Source organism: Equus caballus, chromosome 22, assembly GCF_041296265.1.
Source record: "Equus caballus isolate H_3958 breed thoroughbred chromosome 22, TB-T2T, whole genome shotgun sequence".
NCBI lineage: Eukaryota > Metazoa > Chordata > Mammalia > Perissodactyla > Equidae > Equus > Equus caballus.
In genome coordinates, this window is record NC_091705.1 from 18,594,140 (window position 1) to 18,615,947 (window position 21,808).

Genomic DNA, 21,808 nt, shown 5'->3' on the forward strand with positions numbered 1-21,808 from the left:
TTTATGAACAGAATGATGCTTGGTGAGGTTGACACTGGGGCAAGGGACTTGCGATTTGAATGCTTAATGACATCAGGCCCTGATCAGGGACCCAGCAGGAAACAGATGGCACAGTCAAATTATAACTTGAGGGACCATTACTACCTGTAAGCCAGAAGGAACGAGAAAAGGGAGTGGCAATCAGAAGTCAGAGGGAGAGAGGTGTAGGAGAAGCCACAGTGCAGAGCCTGTGGCCTTAAGTCAGGACAGCCAGCCTGGGATGGAGCTGAGGGAATCAATAACTCAACCTCATTCTTCTCTCTCCCTCTGATCTCCTGACTATGTTCTCCATTAACTAAACCCAATGCAAATCGAGAAAGCAAGGGAACCCATGGATGCAGTCCATTCAGGCCAGCTTCCCAAGGCCAGAGCAGAGTAGAGAGCCAACTGAGAACAACCAGCACATCCTATTTACCTTGCAGAGATGCATCTGTGACAAGGAGCAGACAGGCCCCCCGAGCAAAGCCCTAATGGACATTGCTGGTTCTTCCTTGTTGCAAACTCACCTTCCTACTTTCTGCAGATGGTACCCCGACCCCTTGTGAGCAACATATTTTCATCATGACTCTTTTTAAACATCGAAATGACCTTCACTCTGTCTGGGCTTAGTCTGGCTCGCATAGATAGGCTTTGTTTATTCTTGCTGTTTCTGGTCCTGGAACTATTTTATCTCTAAGGAGGTTTTCAAATATATCATTCTTATCTATTATGGGTTGATTTTTATACTTTAATTGCCACAGTTTCTGGAGTGCCTTGCTGCACCTGCTCCCACTCTAATGACCTTGAATTAAATTCTACAGGCGTTGGGGATGGGAGTTGTTAATAGCAGCCATTGAGAAGCAAGATATTTGAGAGAAACCAGTAAGAAAATTATTGCAATGGCAATGGGAATAGATAAAAAGCAGAGCTGCCGGGACTTAGGAAATATAAGAGGGAGAACAGGGTGTCTAGAAGAAAATGAATTTTGTTTTGGACTGTAAGGTTTCAGGGCCCTGAAGGACACTCCAAGAAGTACCTTCCCCCAAAACTGCTCTTACTCATTGTTGAAGCTCTCCAGTGTTTCCAGAATCTCTAGTTAGCGCAAGTTCAAAATTAAACTTTCAGCACCACAACTGAAGACAGCTCCAGTTAGGGTTCTCACCCATGACAGTCAAGATGCTGAACTATTTGGAGGACCATATCCAAACCTTTGAAGTACATTAAGAGGTATGACTGTTCAACCACACTGACTCCTTGACTTCTTTTTGCTGGCACAAGTTAACTGGCTCTCCTACCTTGGGATCCATTGTGGGGATTATACATACAGCTCATCACTCCTTTTTATCTGCAAAATTATCTATGCAAAGTTATCTTGGATGTCCTATGATTACCCAGATATGCAAACTAAGCTCCATCATAAATTTGGAGTTTTACAATTTCCACATATATGAGTGTGTGATTCTCACTGGGCAGGCTCCAAAGAAGGGTAGGATGTGTTTATGGACATTACGATCTAATTGGATGGACAAGACATTCACACATTGAAATGGTAATTAATTATATAAAGTAATATTGGCATTCTGAGGAGGGAGAGACCACTGTTTGGGATGGCTTGAAAAGTTAGGCTTGTAGGACATGTAGAATTCAGTTATGCTGGGAAGAGAAGGAAGGGTGCTCCAGGTGAGGGGAAGGGCCTAGGCACAGGCATGGAACTAGGGATGTCCCATGTGCTGGTGGCACGGGAAGGTGGGGAGTGTCAACGAGTAGGCAGCTACAATTTGATCACTGAGTAGATGTGCTAACTATAGGAATCAAAATTTGAGGCTGTCCATGACCTTTGGCTCCTCTCACCCTAATCTGATTCCAAGACAAAAGAAGAAGACTAATACTGTAAGAGCTGAAGACAGGGGCTTTGAAATCACTTTATTCATTGTTAAAGACATTATAAGGACCTACTATGAACAAGACCCCATGGACACAAGGATGAACGTCATTAAGTACTTTCATATTTCTTTAATTCATTTGATTACTAAAATACTTTTGTAAGGTAGACAAAAAGAAGATATGTGCAAGTGTGAAGAAGAGAAAGCTGAGCACAGAGAGTTCTGATGATTTGACTAAGGCCCTGAGGTTATTTAGGGACAAGGTCAATACCATCATCTGAGTCTTCTTTTCCCCACTGAGGTACAATTGACTCCAAACTTCGCAAGCAACCCTGAGCCTACCTAGAGAGTGACAACTGATCAAGAGAGTGAGATATTGTGTCAACTAAACCCTAATAGGTCATATCAAGTGCCTACTGTGGTAGGAGATGCTGGGATTCAACTGTGAATGAGGGAGCCATGGTCCTGGCTTCATAGAGTTTGGTTTGGACCTCTGTCCTAACTGTTGATCCATACAGTCATAGGCTCTCACAAAGGCTGACATATATGTCCTACACAGCGGGAGCGCTGGGATGCAGGGCAGTCACACAAGCTGATGCTCACCTCTTTTCTGCTTGGCTCTTTGCAATAAGCCAATTTGGAGAGCCCTCCTCAGGGAAGATCTTGAACTCTGCCCTCTAATTGTCTTGACCCACCATGTAGACATCTAACTAGATCTGTTCCCCAAGTGAACTGATATCATGTTTAAAGAAAGCTGGACATATGGGATTCCCTTCTTTCAAGTCTACAGTCAATTGGTGATTATGTAGGGGATGTAACTGATCCCTCAGGATTCTCCACGCTTTTGTCACTCAGCCCTATTTTCCACTGCTTGCTTTTTCAGCCATTTAATTAGCACGATCACTCAAGAGTAGTCAAGGATAGTGAAGGAAAGCAAGCCATGTGATCCATTTCAGCACAAGTTTTAACAGCTCCACCACCAAATCCTTCCAACCATGATGAACAGGCAGAGCTGTTAGCTATGGGATTTATTGAAACGATTCTTATTTGTGGAAGATATTAAGGCAGAAATCACTCCTTATGCTTTTTTCTTACCCCAGAATCAATATTTTGTTTCATTAGTAAATAAATATCTTGTTAATAATGATGAAAAAGCAATGAGGACACATAGTCGGAATTATCTGAGAAAACTACAGAATTTAGGAATCAGCAATCTGAGATCTAGTCCACCACTTCAGATTTAAAAGATCCATTCTCATTGACTCTGCCTTTATAACATTTGTTGAGATAAAGCCACACTCCCATTTCTCAGTTTATTTTTCTACATACACATACATCTTTGAATATATTGTATGATTTACATAAGTATCTCACTAGATTGAATCTTTAACCTTCCTAGGCCTAATGTTTTCCTTAAAGATATTTTCTCCTGCCATGGATGTGACTATAACAAATTTTTATGTAGAAACAGAGAATCTTAGCATTTGAAGGAATCTCTAGTTCACCTTTTATTTCCAGTAAGTTACCTACTTAAACATTCTGAGGTGATTTTTAAAAAATTTCTCCTATGATTTTTAACATACCTTCATCTTTCCCTGGATGCGGAGACAGCAAAATGAGTCAATGCTCACAGTACCTCTAATTTCTTGTCATCAGGTTGCTATTCCATCACCAACTCATGTGATCTCATACACAAGACGGTTTTTTTCATAAGCATTTTCAAGGGTTGCAAGGTTCCTCTGTGGAAGTCCAGACAGGTTGCATTATCTGAGTTCCTCTAACAATTTAGTTATTAGAACTCAGTTAAAAATAAAAGTCCAGGGGCCGGCCCAGTGGCATAGTGGTTAAGTTTGCACACTCTGCTCCGATGGTCCTGTGTTTGCAGGTTTGGAACCTGGGTATGGACCTACACTGCTGATCAAGACATGCTGTGGCAGCATCCCACATATAAAATAGAGGAAGATTGGCACAGATGTTAGCTCAGGGACAATCTTCCTCAAGCAAAAAAAAAAAAGTCCAGTAGAAGTGGCTTGCTTATCCTGGTGGTTCTTATTTGTTGTTCACGGTTTTACTATGGCCCAGAGCAGGGGGTTGCAGCTCAAGGAGATGGGGTGCTGGTAGAATAAAGTTACAGACTGCAGGCTTTCTGCCCAAACCACTCTATACTGCCTATAGACTAAGGGCAGTAAATCATTGTGGAAAAGACTAATGTGAATAGATAAACCAGCAGATCACTGGTATTTTTCTTGTTTTACCCACAAAAAGTTTTCTCTTAGCCAGTCCCTATGATGAGGGGTCGGTGAGCCGAGGAGTCAAAAGAAAGATTTCTTAGACTCTTAAGATCTGGCAGTAGTGCTCTTTTATTTAGAGAATAGTATGGAATAGCATGGGGACAGGACCCACGGGCGGTCAGAGCTCCTGCTGCTGCCCTGAGTTGAGGGTTAGGGCTAATTTTATAAGGCATGGGTACGTGACTTATTTTTACTGGAAAAAGAAAAGATGATGTAAAAAGTCATTAAATGATTTCAGTGCAGATGGGGTCTGGTTATTGTGCGGTCATATAACTTTAGATACGAATCTGACCATATAGATCGGCATGTAGGTGAGGATGCCCTGGGCTTCTCTCCCTGGGGCAGTCCTAATTCATACCATAAAAAAAGTCCACTGGGTCATATAGTTTGGCATGTAGGCCAGGTCACCTTGGGCTTCTCTAGCTGGGGCAGCCTTAATCCACATCACCTAGGCTGGAAAATTTGGAAGAAGAAAATGTTTAGAGCGTTGGTTTTTAACCTCGGCTGCGCCTTAGATTCACTTTGAGAGATTTGTAAATCCCCAGTGCTGAGGCTGCATCCCAGACCCATTAATCAGAATCGCTGGGGGTGGGACCAAGCATGGGTACTTTTGTTTGTGTGTGTGAGGAAGATTGGCCCTGAGCTAACATCTGTTGCCAATCCTCCTCTTTTTGCTTGAAGAAGATTGTCCCTGAGCTAACATCTGTGCCCATCTTCCTCTATTTTGTATGTGGGATGCCGCGACAGCAGGGCTTGGTGAGTGGTGTGTAGGTCCATGCCAGGGATCTGAACCCATGAACCCTGGGACACTGAAGCAGGATGCACTAACTTAACCACTATGCCACCAGGCAGGCCCCAACCATGGGTATTTTTCAAAGCCTCCCAAGAGATTCTAAATGTGCAGCCAAATTGGAAAACTGCTGTCATCAAAAAAACTATTGATGTCTGGGTCCCATCACAAACATTCAGATGCAAAAGATCTGGGGTACAGCACTGACACCAGGAGTCCTAAAAGCTTCCCAGGTGATTCCAGGGGTGTAGCCAGGCAGGGAACCACTAGCTTAGAGATGAGAGGCACTGCAGTGGCTGTATAAAATGAAAGGCACTCTACACGTGGTGAGACCACCTTCTTGTCCATCCTATTCTTCACCTCTCCCCATCCAGGGGAAAATGTCTATACATTAGGAAGGAATAGTTTGGCATAGAGCTTTTCCTTATCAAGCTATTGAGAGAGGACTTTGTAATGTAATTGGGGAGGTGGGGTAGATAAATCTACTATGTAGCTCTGCTGAGAATTTCCGATAAGAAACTACCTCTCACGATGTGAGCTACATCTGAGTTTCAGGCTCTGGGGAAAGAGGAAAAGGTTTCTACCTGGAATGGAGGCACCACACCCCCCACAACCTCTCCTTCCCACCTAGAGATTTTGAGTTCCTGTAACTGGCAGAGATCAGGTACCTCCAATTCACATCAGAGGCCACCAGAAGCTGCAGAATTGGTAAGACTCAAGAGGGGTGGGCACTTAATGGTTCTTCGTGCTGGAAGGGAGAGAAAAGACTTTGAACCTCTGGAAAGGATGAAAAGAGAGGGAAGGGTAGAAGACAGTAAGATGGGCAGAACAAAGACACCTGGGACAGGCTGGCCCCATGGCCAAGTGGTTAAGTTCCCGTGCTCTGCTTAGGTGGCCTGGGGTTTGCCAGTTCGGATCCTGGGCACAGACCTAGCGCCACTCATCAGGCCATGCTGAGGCAGCATCCCACATAGCACAACTAGAAGGACCTACAACTAGAATATACAGCTATCTACTGGGGGGCTTTGGGGAGAAGAAGAAGAAAAAAAAGACACATGGGAAGAGAGAGGCATGTGGGTGATCAATTTGGTGCCATATCAATATTCAAATAGGTTACAAACTCTGTTACTCACAGGAGAGTTACAACCAGAGAAGACCCACAGAGGTGATGTTTGGGACAAGACTTCAGGCCTCCATCTTTGAGCAAAAGGAAAGCTCTGGAGATACACTGAGTATCAAAAAATGTTTAAGTCGGTACTTAGACGTCAGAAAGCAGCAAGAACTTCCCAATAGGAGGAAGAAAATCTGACAAATGTAACTACCTTCATTACATTTACTGTTTCTTTCCCAACCTACGTAGCTTTTGAGCTCAAACACAGAACAAAATTTAGTTTTCTAATACTCCAAATACCTATTTTCAAGCATAAAGGAAAAGTTTAATTCTTGAGTGTAAACAACACATTTTTGTGTACTCACTGGGATAGCATGTGGGCCAGAGGAAGCCTCTCATATAGTCCGTTCTTCCCCCTGCCCTGCTCAGCCAGCTGGTTTGGCCTTGGGTCCAGGTGGCATTCTCGGTGGGCAGGGACTTTGTGGTCTCAGTGACTGGAATGACAAGATGGTGATGGGGCAAAGAAGATGAGGGAGATGGTTGGCATAAGAGGATTGTGCCATTACTGCTTTTAAATAATACTCTTATCCTGGGATTTTCCTGTTGATTCTTTGGTTCAAAGCTGGTGGTCAGCCAGCACCATGACGAGGACGACCCCACCCCCACGCCATCACTCCACCTGTTCTGCCTTCTCACCTGCTCCCCACAGCTTTACTCGTTAGGCAGCATGATTTGCAGGGCTTCCCTTCCCCTTTTGATTAGCTTGTTATCTGCCTTTGAAGCTAAGCCCTCGTTAATGAATTCCCAGATGGGAGAACAAGCCTAGTCATTGCCAGCACATCCAGCCCTCAGGGAATCCTTTGCTTCCCATCAGAAAGGGGCTGACGTTTGGCTGCTGTCCAGCCCAGGGCTTCACAATTCCAGTTTGATAAAGCCTTGGAGAGTCTCCCTCTCTCTCTGGGAATCCACTTTCTCAACCACAAGCATTTCAGGACTAATTATGCTGACTTAATGCACCTGGCTTTCTCTTACACTTAAAACCTCAAAGGGAGAGAAAATACTCTGACTGATCAGCATTTATTGGAAAGCCAGGTACCAATGGTGCATAGTCAGTTCCAGGGCAACTGCTGGGTGGAGGGAGCAGCAGCCACCTTCAGCCTCAGGGAGAGCTTTCCACCCTCCTAGTGCCAAAGGGCCATAAATCATCCTGAGAGTCTGGGGCATCTCTGGGCTCAAGCTGTTTTCTAGTGGTTCAATGTGTGTGGATCGTCTTTGCTCAGTTAACAACAGTAATAGATTGCAAGCTCGTGTCATCTCTGTGGGAGGCCATAGAGAGCAGTGATTAAGAGAATGGACTCTGAAACCAAACAGCCCTGGATTCAAATCCTGCCTCCATCCCTATGTTTAGGATTTCAGATAAAGTAATCTCTCTAAGCTTTAGTTTCTTCAGCTGTAAAATGAGGGTACTATTCCCCAGTCCGTACATTTCTCAACTTTAGCTTGTATTAGAGCCCCCGGGATCCCACTCCCAGGGCTATAGATGTGATTAGCATGGGCTGCATCTGAGGGTTAGAAAGCTTAAAATGGGGTTGAGAAGCACTGTCATGTGGATTTATTGTGAGGCTGAGCCAAGGTGGTGCATATAAAGCCTTACTCCTTAAAATGTGATCTGTGGACTTAGAGCTTGGCATGGACAGAGGACTTGTTAAAAATGGAGACTCTCTGGCCCCATCCAGACACGCTGGATCAGAGTCTGCATTTAAGATGCCCAGGTGGTCGGGGTACATAAACACAGTTTGAGAAGTACGCTGGCATAAAGCACCTAGCATTCACCTGGAACACAGTAGGAGCTCATCAGGGAAAGGTGGTGGCGGGGAAGTTGTCAATATTATTAATGTAAATACAGGCCATGAGCTCACTGGTGCATTAGATGGAGGGTCTCCTTTGAAGGAGAGACGCTGATGAGCTTGCCAATTACTGACTAGGGGGAGCCTTAGCTTTTCTGAGCTTTTCTCACTCAACAATACAGGGGGAAGAATCCCAATTGCCAACACCTCTTCTCAATTGTTGAGAGGCTGTTGGCATCAGTCGTTGAAAAGGAACCTGCCCATAAACTGTAAAACTCCATAATATTGGGAGGACAAAGGCTACTAATATGGCAGTTTTGTCACCCCCTTCCCCAGCCCAAGAAAAAGAAACTTAAAACCAAAACCTCACTCCCCCTCCTCCTCCCAGGGAAGCACCCTCATGCTGGGAGAGAACTAAACTGATCTACATAATAAAGGAATGGAAAGAGAGGAAACTAGAGGGGTTGGTGCAATGGTCTTGAGACTGGGATAATAAGGCCATGCTCCAGAACAAGGGACACGTAAAGAAAGTGGGTAGAAGAAAGACTGCTGGAGGTGTGGAATATTTAGATCTCTTTCACACAGATTGGATTTCTTTTTTAAATTACTTTTTTGTTACTAGACTCATTCCTGGAATGAGACAATACGCAGAGATTTGACTACAAGAGTGCCAAGGTTTAAGGCGTTTGTCCAATGGCATCTGTCAATGCCCACCAGTCAAAGACAGCCAAGCACACTCCTGTAGTCAAAGACGAAGTTAGGTTTGTCGAGCTTGCAGCAGCAAAGGAGGACACACTCAGAGGAAGCAAGGGGCCCCTCGGTGGGGGCCCTGGGCGGAGCCTCTTAAAGCATTCAGGCTTGTGCTGGGAGTTTATAGGGAGTGTTTAAGAAAGCAGAGGCCAGTTGACATCTGAGCTGTTTTTCACCTTCTGAGGTCATTGTGGGCTTTGCTGCTTTTCAGAGTGTGGATTTGTTCTTGTTCTGGCTCATGCTCATTCCAGGCTGAGTTCATCCACCAAAACAAAGTTGTTTCTTGAATTATAAATGCAACACCATCAGCTTTTCTTTATTAATTTGCTATAATAGTTCTGATGGATAACGTTTTAGGGGAAGCATTTTCTCAGGGTGTCCAGGGACATCACTGCAATTTACTTCCATCACTTTCTCTATGTAGCTCTCTGTAATAGAAGATTGGATGATAGGTTTTTTTATGCCTCTCCATTGGGTCAATTTGGTGAATTGTATTTTTCTAGAAATGTATTAGTTTCATCAAGATTTTCAAATATACTTGCATAGAGTCGTGCAAAGTAGTCTCATGATTTTTTAAAAATTTCCTCAGTTTTGAAGATTTTTCTCCTTGACATTTCCAATTTTGTATGTTTATATTTGCTCCCTTTGTTTTTTACTAATTAGGTTAACAGTTTGTTTTGTTGATTTTTTTTAAAGAACCAATTTTTCTTATTAATTTTTGCTTTTATCCATATTAATTTCTTCCTTCTCCTTTTTCTGGCTTGTTTTTTGTTTTTTTTCTGGTTTTTAAACTTGGTTATTTAATACATTTTATTTTTCATTTTTGATGTAGTTTTTAATTCTGTTTACTGTTTATCATTCTTTTCAAGAAATTCTACAATTTCATTTAGTATTCCTTCTTTGATCCAAAAGTTTGTTTAATAGTGGGTTTTTCAATTTCCAAGTAGGTGATCTGATTTTGTAATTAATTTATAGCATTTGAAAACGAAATTAGGTTTTTTTTATTTAATTTTTTGTTGAAGTAACATTGGTTTATAACATTATATAAATTACGTTGTATACATGTTATGTACTGTATATGTATATACATGTTATATAATGTTATATACATCATTATATTTCTTTTTTTTTTTAAAGATTGGCATCTGAGCTAACATCTGTTGCTATTTTTTTTCCTTCTTCTCCCCGAAGCCCCCCAGTACGTAGCTGTATATTGTAGTTGTAGGTCCTTCTTGTTGTGCTATGTGGGACGCCACCTCAGCATGGCTTGATGAGCAGTGCCATGTCTGTGCCCTGCATCTGAACTGGTGAAACCCTGGGCCACCAAAGTAGAGTGCACAAACGGAACCACTCGGCCAGAGGGCCGGCGCCCATCATTATATTTTGACTTCTGTGTAGACTACATGGTGTCCACCACCAAAAGTCTGATTGTCGTCCATCATGGTACACATGCACCCTCTTACCACTTTTGCCATCCCCCCTCCCACCTTCTCCTCTGGTAACCATCAATCTATTCTCTGTGTCTATGTGTTTGTTCGTTGTTGTTGTTTTTATTTTCCACATATGAATGAAAATCATACAGTATTTGGCTTTCTCTCTCTGACTTATTTCGTTTAGCATAATACCCTCAAAGTCCACGCATGTTGTCGCAAATAGCAAGATTTTATCTTTTTTACAACTGAGTAGTATTCCACTGTATATATATATATATATATACCATGTCTTCTTTATCCCTTCATCCACTGACAGCCACTTAGGTTGTTTCCAAGTCTTGGCTATTGTGAATAATGGTGCAATGAACATAGAGGTGCACATATCTTTTTGAAGTAGTATTTTTGTGTTCTTTGGATAAATATCCAGAGGTAGAATAGCTGGATCATACGGTAGTTCTATTGTTAATTTTTTGAGAAATCTCCGTACTGTTTTCCATAGGGCTGCACCAGTTTACATTCCCACCAGCAGGGTATGAGGGTTCCCTTTTCTCCACATCCTTTCCAACACTTGTTATTTCTTTTCTTTTTTAAGATTGGCACCTGAGCTAACATTTGTTGCCAATCTTTTCTTTTTTTCTTCTTCTTCTTCTCCCCAAAGTCCTCCATTACATAGTTGTATATTCCACTTGTAGGTCCTTCTAGTTGAGCACTTGTTATTTCTTGTCTTGTTAATAATAGACATTCCTATGGGCATGAGGTGATGTCTCATTGTGGTTTTGATTTGCATTTCCCTAATAATTAGTGATGTTGAACATTTTTTTGTATGCCTGTTGGCCATCTGTATATCTTCTTTGGAGAAATGTCTGTTCAGATCCTCTGCCCATTTTTTAATTGGATTGCTTGGTTTTTTTGTTGTCGAGTTGCATGAGTTCTTTATATATTTTGGATATTAACCCCTTAGCAGATATTTGATTTGCAAATATCTTCTCCCAGTTGTTAGGTTGTCTTTCACTTTGTTGATGGTTTCCTTTGCTGTGCAGAAGCTTTTTAGTTTGATATAGTCCCATTTATTTATTTTTTCTTTTGTTTCCCTTGCCTGAGAAGATATGACCTTCAAAAAGATACTCCTAAGACTGATGTCAAAGAGTGTACTGCCTATGTTTTCTTCTAGGAGTTTTATGGTTTCAGGTCTTACATTCAAGTCTTCAATTCATTTTGAGTTAATTTTTGTGTATGGTGTAAGATAATGGTCTACTTTCTTTTCTTTGCATGTTGCTGTCCAGTTTTCCCAACACCCTTTCTTGAAGAGACTTTTCTTTCTCCATTGTATGTTCTTGGCTCCTTTGTGGAAAATTAGCTGTCCATAGACGTGTGCATTTATTTCTGGGCTCTCAATTCTGTTCCATTGACCCATGTGTCTGTGTTTCTGCCAGTACCATGCGGTTTTGATTACTACAGCTTTGTAGTATATTTTGAAATCAAGGCGTGTGATACCTTCAGCTTTATTCGTTTTTCTCAGGATTGCTTTGGTTGCTATTCGGGATTTTCGGTTGTTCCACATAAATTTTAGGATTTTGTAATTAATTTAATGCATTTTGATCAGAAGCCAATTCTTTAGAGTTTATTGAAGTTTTCTTTGTGGCCTAAGACATGGTTGATCTTTATGAATGTTCTGTGTACAGTGGAAAAGATGTATTCTTCATTATTGGGGTTAAGAGTCAGATATTTATAAGATCTACTTGAATGTTGTGTTGCATAAGTCCTCTGTAGTCTTCCTTATTTTCTTCCATATGATCTGTTTGGAATTGAGCAAGCCGTATTAGAATTTTCTACTATTAGTGTATTTTTTCTTTCTCCTTTCATTTCTTCTAATTTTTCCTTTATGAAAGTTGTTAAAGTGTTATTGGGTACATAAATATTAATAACAGTTATGTCTGTAAAGTAAAGACTTTTGCCATATAGAGTGTCTTTTCCTGTCTTTTTTTAATGCCTTTTGGTCATAATTCTACCTTGTCAGATATCAAGATCGAGACCTCTGCCTTCTTTCAATTTGTGTGTGCCTGATATATCTTTATCCATCCTTTTATTTTCAATCTTTTCAATCTTTTTTTTTTTTTGGTTTATCTCGTACACAACATATTGTTAATTTGCTTTGCTACTCCATCTGAAAAACTTTTTTGATTACATTTATTGATATAATCAATATATTTTATCTCCATTCTTACATATTGTTTTATTGTAGATGTTTAAATATTTGTGTCTTTATATATAGTCTTTAATACATGGTTTATTTTATCTGCTGTCTCTTTGGGGAGGTATAAATTTTACGATTTAGAAAAGTTTGTATTACTGTTCTAATGTTTACCTTTATACTATTATCTTTATATAATTCTCGTAATCTCCCCCTTTTGACTATTGGTTTTCTATTATGAGCAATACTAAAATTTTTAAATAATGTCACCTTTCCATCTGCTTTCTCCCTCCTAGTATTTGATTTGAAATTTTTTTTTACTCCCGGTTAATACCTATAAGGCAATCAGTATGTTTATTCCACTCTATATATTCTCCCTAGACACCTTATTTTTATAGTTGAACTGTTAGAGAATATAGCCATTTCATACTACTCTATCTCCCTTGTAACCGTTGCTTAATCTTACTTCCACAGGTGAATATATGCTTAATGCTCATCACTGGTCCTTATGTCCTTGTCCCTTTAATCGTTTTGGTTGTATAAGCCCATTCTATAATAGATTCCTCAGAAAGGGCTAAAAGGAATTATATGTACGGAGTTCATACATGTTCATAAAAGTTGTTTGTGGCCTTTGAACTGAAAGGTACATTTGGCTGAATATAAAATTTTCACTCATATTTTCTTTCCTTGAATGTCTTAACTATATTATTTCATTGTTTCAGGCATAAAGCATTACATCAAAAATCTGATGACAGTCTGGTTTTCTTTCCCTGATAAATGACTTGATCTTTTTTTTTCCCTGGATACCCAAAAGATTTTGTTTCTCAGTTCTGGCCATTCTGGGTTGATTTGCCTACATACACGAAGTACCCACTCAACATACAGTTTCATATCTGTTTTATTTCATAAAAATTTTCTTGAGTTATAGTTTTAGTATTTACTCCATTGTGTTGGCTTTCTACGTTGGGGCTTCCTAGTGTACATATGTCAGATCATTTTTGTTTGTCTTTTATATCTATCACTTTCTCTTGAATCCTTTTTACCTTTTTTTGTATTTATTTATTTTAAAGATTTTGCTCCTTTGCAAATTTTCTCTTAAACCATTATCTATGGTAATTTTTACTCTTGATTTTCTTCTAGTTTAGTCTTCAGGTTTCTGAAATAATTTTTTCTATTTCTAATTTGTACTGTTTTTTTCCCATTCTTTTCAAAACTTTCTTTTGTTATGTCACATTTTCTGAGTTTTTCTAACTTTTATTTATGTTTTTATTGCTTTTATCATTTCATTAATTTCTTTTATCTTGTTTTAAAGTATGAATTTACAGTCTTTATCTTCTTCGTGAGCACGTCTTTCTTGCATGCCTTTGTTGCTTGAAAAAGGGTTATTCTGCTCCATATTCTCTTCTTCCTTTATAGTAATTTTGCAGAGGAGTCAAACTTTTCGGTGGCTCATTTTCAAGAGTGATTAAGTTTTCTCTACTCTTAAGAGGAAAGATGGGCCAGGATGGCTTTTATGGCTTCATAACTCTCAAGCTCCCTCCTCGATTGTTTTGGGAAGTGATCACAGAAGTGGTCTCCCTGAGGGGTGCCTCTGCCTCTCCCCTCCCCCACTTTTATCTAGATCTTCTCTTTCCTTTGCCCCTATTATCCCTATCCTGTTCAATTTGGATTTTATGTCCAATATTTCTTCTCAGCACAGACTATTCCTGACAGAGACAGTCTGAAGAAAGCATCTAATCCTAAGGATCAGTCTTGCAGAGAAGTGAAAATTGGGGCAAGGCAAGCATCAAGCTGGGAAGAGCCCCGCAGTACATCTGGGGAGAGGAGGAAAGGCTCACATCCCGTGTCTGGAGACTGAAGGTAGGGAGGCCAGGCAGCCCGGGAGAGTGCCATGCCCTTTCCAGAGGCCCGGGGCAGACAGGACAGAAAGTCTTGACATGTTTGGGTGACTGGGGTCTCCCGGTGGGCCTAGTCCCCACCTTCTCCTCTCATGAGAGCACAGCCCTCCCTTCTCCGCTCCAGAGCCCAACGCTGTGCTTACTCACATGTGCCACTGCTCAGAGAAGAGGAGGTGGGTGAGGGGGCACCCAGCTGCACTCAGAAGATGCCACCAATGGAAATGCCCTTAAAGGCAGTGGGCACATTTCACTTATTTAAATGTGTATTGAAGTCATACTGCGTGCCAAGCACTGCCTAGGTGCTAGCGATTCAGTCTCTGTTAAGACAATTGGCCAGAAAGACGTGAGATGCTGTTTGCAGTTTTGGAAACAATTTTTTTTTTTGAGCAAAGCTAATAAAAGCATATCTGTTTAGTGAGTAACTAACCTATGACAAGCATGTATATACATCATATCATTTAATCCCCCTCAACAACCCTGGAAACTACATAATGTTATTCATATTTTGTCTTTCATAACTGGCTCAGAGAGGTTAATGAACCAATCAAACCTAGATCTGTCTGGTTCCAGAACCCATGTTTCTGCCAATACATAAATCTGTCTCTCAGTGGGTCAGTATTGGTCAATATTGGATAATAACCATACGACTTGACCTCACCAGCATCCGTAGTTAACCACTCAACTAACTGGGCTAAAACCAGTAAATTACAAAATGCTCTAAAAAGAGAAATAAGGAAGAATGTTGGGTAAACTTCAAAGTTGTTTTGCCAAAGCCACAAAAAATGACCAACCTGCAGGTGTGGTTCCACTGCTTTCCGTCTCCCACTCCCTGAGTGAGAGTGGCTCAAAGCCTTCCTCCCCTCCATCACGCAGGGCAAAGAGCAGCCATCATGGAGGGCCAAATCCTAATGCTTATTCTTTACTGCTATAATAAGCTTTAAAAAGAATAAACTAAAGCTATATCTACACATGAAAAGCCCACAGTTCAGTGAAAAGAGTCTGACTGATTTCTTACTATTAGATTTTTTTCTCAACCTTGCTGCTTTTGTTATGTTATTGGCACTTAGTGAAGACTGACAGTGAAAATAACTTCCCAAAATAAAAAATATTGGAGATTGATGACATGGGGAGAAAATTACCCCACTTTCATGTAAACAGAGGAGGATTAACGCCACGTACAAAGTACCAAATTGGAAAGTCCAACAAGCTAGTGTCAGAAGGCTAACAATGCTTTCAAACCAAGAAGTCATGTGCTGCGGCCGCTCTAAAACAAGGCTAGTTATGGTGAGGAACGGCTCCCAGAGCCAAGGCACTGAGCGGCCGCGTGGCCACGAGAAGGGAGTTATTAATAATATTAATCACTATTTAAAAATATTAGAGTCTTCCCAGGTGATGCAGTCTTGATGGCTTGACACCTGTTCAGAATGTTAAACCCTCAAAGCCAAATCCAAATTGCTATGTATTAACCTAACCTACTCATTCTAGGCTCTGATTATACATAATATGACTTAACCGGTTCTGTATTTGTTCCAAGCGTGCGTTACCCAGCAGGGCGTACTTCTGTTTCTTTTGTTTCCTCCCAGCATCCAGGCACTATTCCAAAGCCTTTTGTTTATGTGCTTTTATCTACAAAGTATCACTGCTCTTGGGGCTGGAGGACTTGGCAAAGGAAGGTCCGTCTACCCACCAACCAGCTAAGATGAAGCAAAATGGTTTGAGGTTATTGGGATGCTTGGCTGAGAAATGCCCCTGATGGTCACAATCTCACCGGAACAAGCTGGACCCCTCACGAGTCTGACTCTAGATACTACCTCCATGATTCTGTTCATATCTTGTTTTGAAAATGTTTGTCTACATAACAGTCTCCCCAACTACTGTATCTCATTTACCTGTTGTTAACTGTATTTTATTGGGGTATAATTAATATACAGTAAAGTGTATACATCTTAAGCATACAGCTCGGTGAAGTTGTACCTACAACTTGCACCTGTATAACTACCACCCAGATCAAGACTTAGAACATTTCTATCATCTCAGAAAGCATCCTTCTGCCCTTTCCAGTCAATTGTTTCTCTTTTAAGAGTCCAGCACTTTCTCTTTGTGGTTTGGCATTAGAAAGAAATAGGTCCACCAACTCAAAGGAAAAAATAATAATAATTCCTTTAAAAAATGGATGGAAGACCTGAATAGGCATTTTTCCCGAAGAAGACATACAGTTCACCAACAGGTACACGAAAGATGCTCCACATCGGTAATCATGAGGGAAATGCAAACCGAAACCACAATGAGCTATCACCTCACGCCTTTAGAATGGCTGTTATCAAAAAGACAAGAGATAGGTGTTGGCGAGGATGTGGAGAAAAGGGAACCTTTGTGCACAGTTGGTACAAATGTAAATTGGTGCAGCCACTATATGGAAAACAGTGTGGAGGTTCCTCAAAAAATTTAAAATAGAATTAGCATACGATCCAGCAATCCTATTTTGGGGTATCTAGCAGAAGGAAATGAAATCACTATCTTGAAGAGATATCTGCATCCTCATGTTCATTGCAGTATCGTTCACAATAGCCGTGTGTGTGTGTGTGTGTGTGTCTAGGAAATCCTGCCATTTGCAACAACAGGGATGGACCTGAAGGTATTATGGTAACTGAAATAAGTCAGACAGAGAAAGACAAATATTGTATTATCTCACTTATATGTGAATCTAAAAAAAGCCAAACTCATAGAAACAGAGAGTAGAATGGTGGTTGCCAGGGAGTAGGGGTTGGGGAAAATGGGGAGATGTTGGTCAAAGGGTTGAAACTTCCAGTTATAAGATGAATAAATTCTGAGGATCTAATATTCAGTGTGATGACTAAATACTTGAAAGTTGCTAAAAGAGTAGATCATAAATGTTCTCACCACATCAAAAAAGATGATAATTATGTGAGGTAATAGATGTGTTCACTAACCTTATTGTGGTAATCATTTTACAATATATATGTGTAACAAATTATGACGTTGTACACCTTAAACTTACACAATGTGACATGTCAATTATATCTCAATAAAGCTGGAAAAGAAAGAAAGAAATAGGTCCATAAAAATAACGACCACAGTAAAGAGCTCCCACCTCCCGGGGATGAAATTGTCGTTTTCAAAGGGTCCAATAGAGAAGAGTTACCATTTGCAAGTAGCAGAACGTGCATCTAACTAGTCAGAAGTCTGGCTCTTCTGAATAGAAACATCAGTAAAGAAATCTCCTAGCTCATTTCTCCTAGCTTAGGACTCTCATGTGAAATGAGCATTTGGGGTCAAAAAGCTCATTTTTCTCTGAGAGATGATTTTTCCAACTTTAGAATCTGAAGCATTTATAAACACTTACAGGAATAAAAAAAGGGTACCACTTCTAAAAGCCCAACAGTATTTCTTACGTTTGAGAACAAGAGTACATGGAATGAGGTCTCACAGATGAAATCTTAGGTTTGGCACCACTTGCTGTGCAATCTTGGGAAACTTACGAAACTACTCTGTGTCTCGGATTCTTCATCTGTAAAATAGGGACAAAATAGCATTTTCCTCGTACGGGATTGTCAGAACTGAACGAGTTCATATATCCAGATTAAAAACAGTGTCAGATGTATGGTAAGGGTCCAATAAATGTTAGCCATTCATCATCATCATCATCATTTTCATATGTTCCTTCTTAATCGCTGAAGAATAAAAAGAGAGTTTTACCAGTCATATTGTTTGTTTTCTCAAAATTAAAAATAGCCTTTATTTGCCAGTTATATAAATAACATGTTTACTGTTTTAAAAATTCAAAATGTGGAGAAAAGAGTAAAGAAGAATTTACAAAAAGAAAAATTCTGAGACTCTCACTATCTGAAGGTGATCGCATTTATATTTTGATAACTAGCTTTTCATCTCTCAGCATATACACACATGTAAACTTTCAAAGGTGGGATTATATTATACAAGCTATTTCATCACAGAAACTTTTCTTTGTTTTTAGTCTTTTTTCCCCTTTGTGCCTGCTCCCTCTTTTTCAACCTTCCACAATTTTCACTATGCTCATCAAATCATACACATGTGTGGCTGGCCCGGTGGCGCAGAGGTTAGGTTCACACGTTCTGCTTCGGCGGCCCATGATTCACTGGTTTGGATCCCAGGTGTGGACATGGCACCACTTGGCAAGCCATGCTGTGGCAGGCATCCCACATATAAAGTAGAGTAAGATGGGCACGGATGTTAGCTCAGGGTCTTCCTCAGCAAAAAGAGGAGGATTGGCAGCAGATACTAGCTCAGGGCTAATCTTCCTCAAAAGAAAAAAAATCATACACATGTATGTGTTTGCATATATAAAGGTTTTTTGTATTTTACAGACGTAGCATATACATATATATACATGTATCGATACATATGTATACATTTATAATATGTGTATTATATCGCTATATACCTTTGTCTTTATTTTTATCACTCTCTAGCAAAAAAAACATTGACCATTGTACACATACTATGTGCCAGGCACTCTTCTAAGCATTTACATTTGTTCTATCAACTGATACATTTCTAATACATATGTTTAAAGGCAACATAACACTCCCTAGAAAGAATGAATTACAATTTATTAAATCAATCACCTATTATTGTGGATTCATGATGTTTCAAGTATTTTTCCACTAAAATAGTTAAAGTAGATAGCCTGTAAAAATATCCTAGGAGTGGAATTTCTAGGGTGAATATTTTTAATGTTAACTATAGTGGTTTACCCCACCACCACCACTGAGTGGGAGACAGAGGGGTTGTCCCCATCATGTCAGGAGTTCCTGTGATTTTCTGCAGAAATGACTTCCAAAGTCCTATCACATCATGCAGAAGTACAGTGAGTGGACACACAGATAAGGGGGAAATGTGGCACCTTCCAGCCCCAGTAACTCCCCAGGCCGCCCTAGCCAGGGCCCTGCACAGGAGGATATCACCCCCAGACCTGCACCTCCCTGTACACATGGCCCAAATTCAGTAAGGTCCCACTCTGCAGAGAACAGAACTCAGGCCCAGGTGGAACAGAATAAGTCACAACTCAATTCACTGATGGTGATGAAATCCTAAAAAATAATCCTGTGAAGGTAGATACATAGGATACAGATTCTGCCCTAACAATTCAGTGATGCCAGAATTTCCAAGATATACCTTTTAGACTATGTGTTCCATTTCTTCACGGACTCTAGCAGACAGCAGTGATGGCCAGCCAGATACTTTACCCAGTGTGGAAACAGATGTCTGATTCTGAAGGACGCAGAAGGCATGGAGGTCTGTACGAGCAGCTCGTCCTACCCAGAGAATGGAGAACAACAGAGGAGGAGCTCTTCAACAATGGCTCCCACGAGAAGCCCCTGAGTGGCATCTCACACAAGATCACAGAGAAGAAGACACCCCCGATTCCTGCGGAGGGACTGCTCAACAGCCATTTACTCCCCAAGAAGGCCGAGTAAGCCACAGAAGCAAGACTGTGGGAGGAGCTTGGTTGCCCCAGAGAGAAATCTCAACATCTACCTCCTGATCCAAAAGATGAAGATGATTCTTAGCTCATTCACCTCCATCATGTCCCAGCTGCTTGACAAGGTTGGACCAGCTTTCTGTGGAGTTAAGCAAACTAAGAAGCTGGTGAGTCCCAAGGAGATGAAGCCTAAATCCCAATCACCTCTTTGCCCCCAAAGACCAATCTGGCGAACAAATTCCAACACACTGTAGACCAGAACTTATTAGGCAGTGTTCCACTTATCTAGTGTTTTATATATATATATATATAATTTAAAGCAACAGCAATCATTTTGCTCAGGAATCTGCAATTTGGCTTGGAGGGTGGAGCTCATCTCTGCTTAATGTGGTATCAGCTAGAGCAACTCACTGGGCCTGAGTATCCACTTTCAAGATGGCTCACTCACTAGGCTGGCAAGTTAGCACTAGCTGTCAGTAGGAGCTTGGCCAGAGTTAGCATCCTGGGGCTTCAGTGCCTTTCCACGTTGGCTTCTCTGCAAGACTTCTTGAGCTTCCTCACAACATGGCAACTGGGTCTAAGAGTGAGTGTTCCAGGAAGCCTGGGCAGAAGCCAAAAGCTTTCCATTACCTAGGCTCAGGAGTCCCAGAACATCAATTCACCACATTCTTTTGTACAAGCTGGCCATTAGGTCCAGCTCAGAATCAAGAGGAGGGCAATTAGCAGCCACCTCCCAATGGGAGGAGTGTCAGAGAATTTACTGCCATCTCTAATCTGCCACTGGTGGTGAGCTGCATCTGGCTGGATAGCTCATCCTAGGGGAAGCCTCCAGGTGCGTTTAAGTTGTGTGTTCTTGTGCTTCCTCAATAGAACACCATGCTCACTCTGTTAGGAGAGAACACTAGATGATGATATGAACGTAGATAGACTTTGAAACCCGTGTTCACCAATTCCTCATTTGAGCTGCGTCTATCCACTATCCTCATACCCTTACAAATTCTTATAAACAAGGCCTTCACCTACTTACCTTTTAGGGATCTATTGCCTAAGAGGTAAAAGAAGCACTCTGTACTAAACTGAATATATATCATGTCAGAAACTTGGACAAATCACTGGACTCATGCAAAGAGTTCATAAAATCTTTGCAGAATTTTACAAGTTTAATAACCTGATGGTTTAATATTTTTTCTTGGACTGTAGCTACAATAGAAATAGTCTGGGAATTGTATCCATTCAGCCAATAAGGACTTCAGTTCCACTAGCTATATCACATAAACTTCCCTCCTGCCCACAGCAGCCACTGTCCATTTGCATAGGATCTGAAATCAGAATGCCTCACGTGCAGCGTAATGCACTAATTTTAACAGAATTATTTTGGGACATTAAATATGGATTGTTTCTGTGGAAGCTGCAATCCTAAGTTATTAAAATTTACACATGCACAGAGATTTAATGAAGCATTCTCTCTGCAGCTCCTTCTCTCCCTTACACACATACATGCACACACACACACACACACACTCCAAATGCACCATACATTTCTCTTGATTAAAAACCCCCAAAGTGAGATAAAGGGAACTGCATTCAAGTTCTTAGAGCTGGAGCAGCCATGACCCTCCCAATTGGTTCCCCATTTGGGCCTTTCCGTACACTGAGTTCCTCCAACAGAGACACACAGAGGCCCTATCCAGGGATGGCGGTGGCAGTCCGCACCATGGAAGCAGCTCTGGCCTCTGAGACATGACCAAAGAAGATTCTAAGTCGGATAAAAATTGTCTTGATATTCAGAGGATGGAATGCCGACCTACAACTCCAGAAGCAAAATTAGTTATTAATTTTTTAAAATCATATCTACCCTTGTCTAGAGAAATCAGTAAGACCTAGAAATTAAAAAGGTGTCTTTGCAACCCAGAGAATGCTGCAAGTTTTCTGAAACTGTTGCTTGGCTCTTTTCCTTAGTGCTGTTACTGTGCAGGCTTTCTCCCTCCAAACTACGAGAGTGCCTTCCACAAAAAGTGACGCACCCGCAACTCCAGGAGCTGCCCCTGCCCCCGTCCACCCCATCAGGAAAGGTCTTCAGATCCTTTTCTACCTTCTTCCCCGTGTCCTTCTAT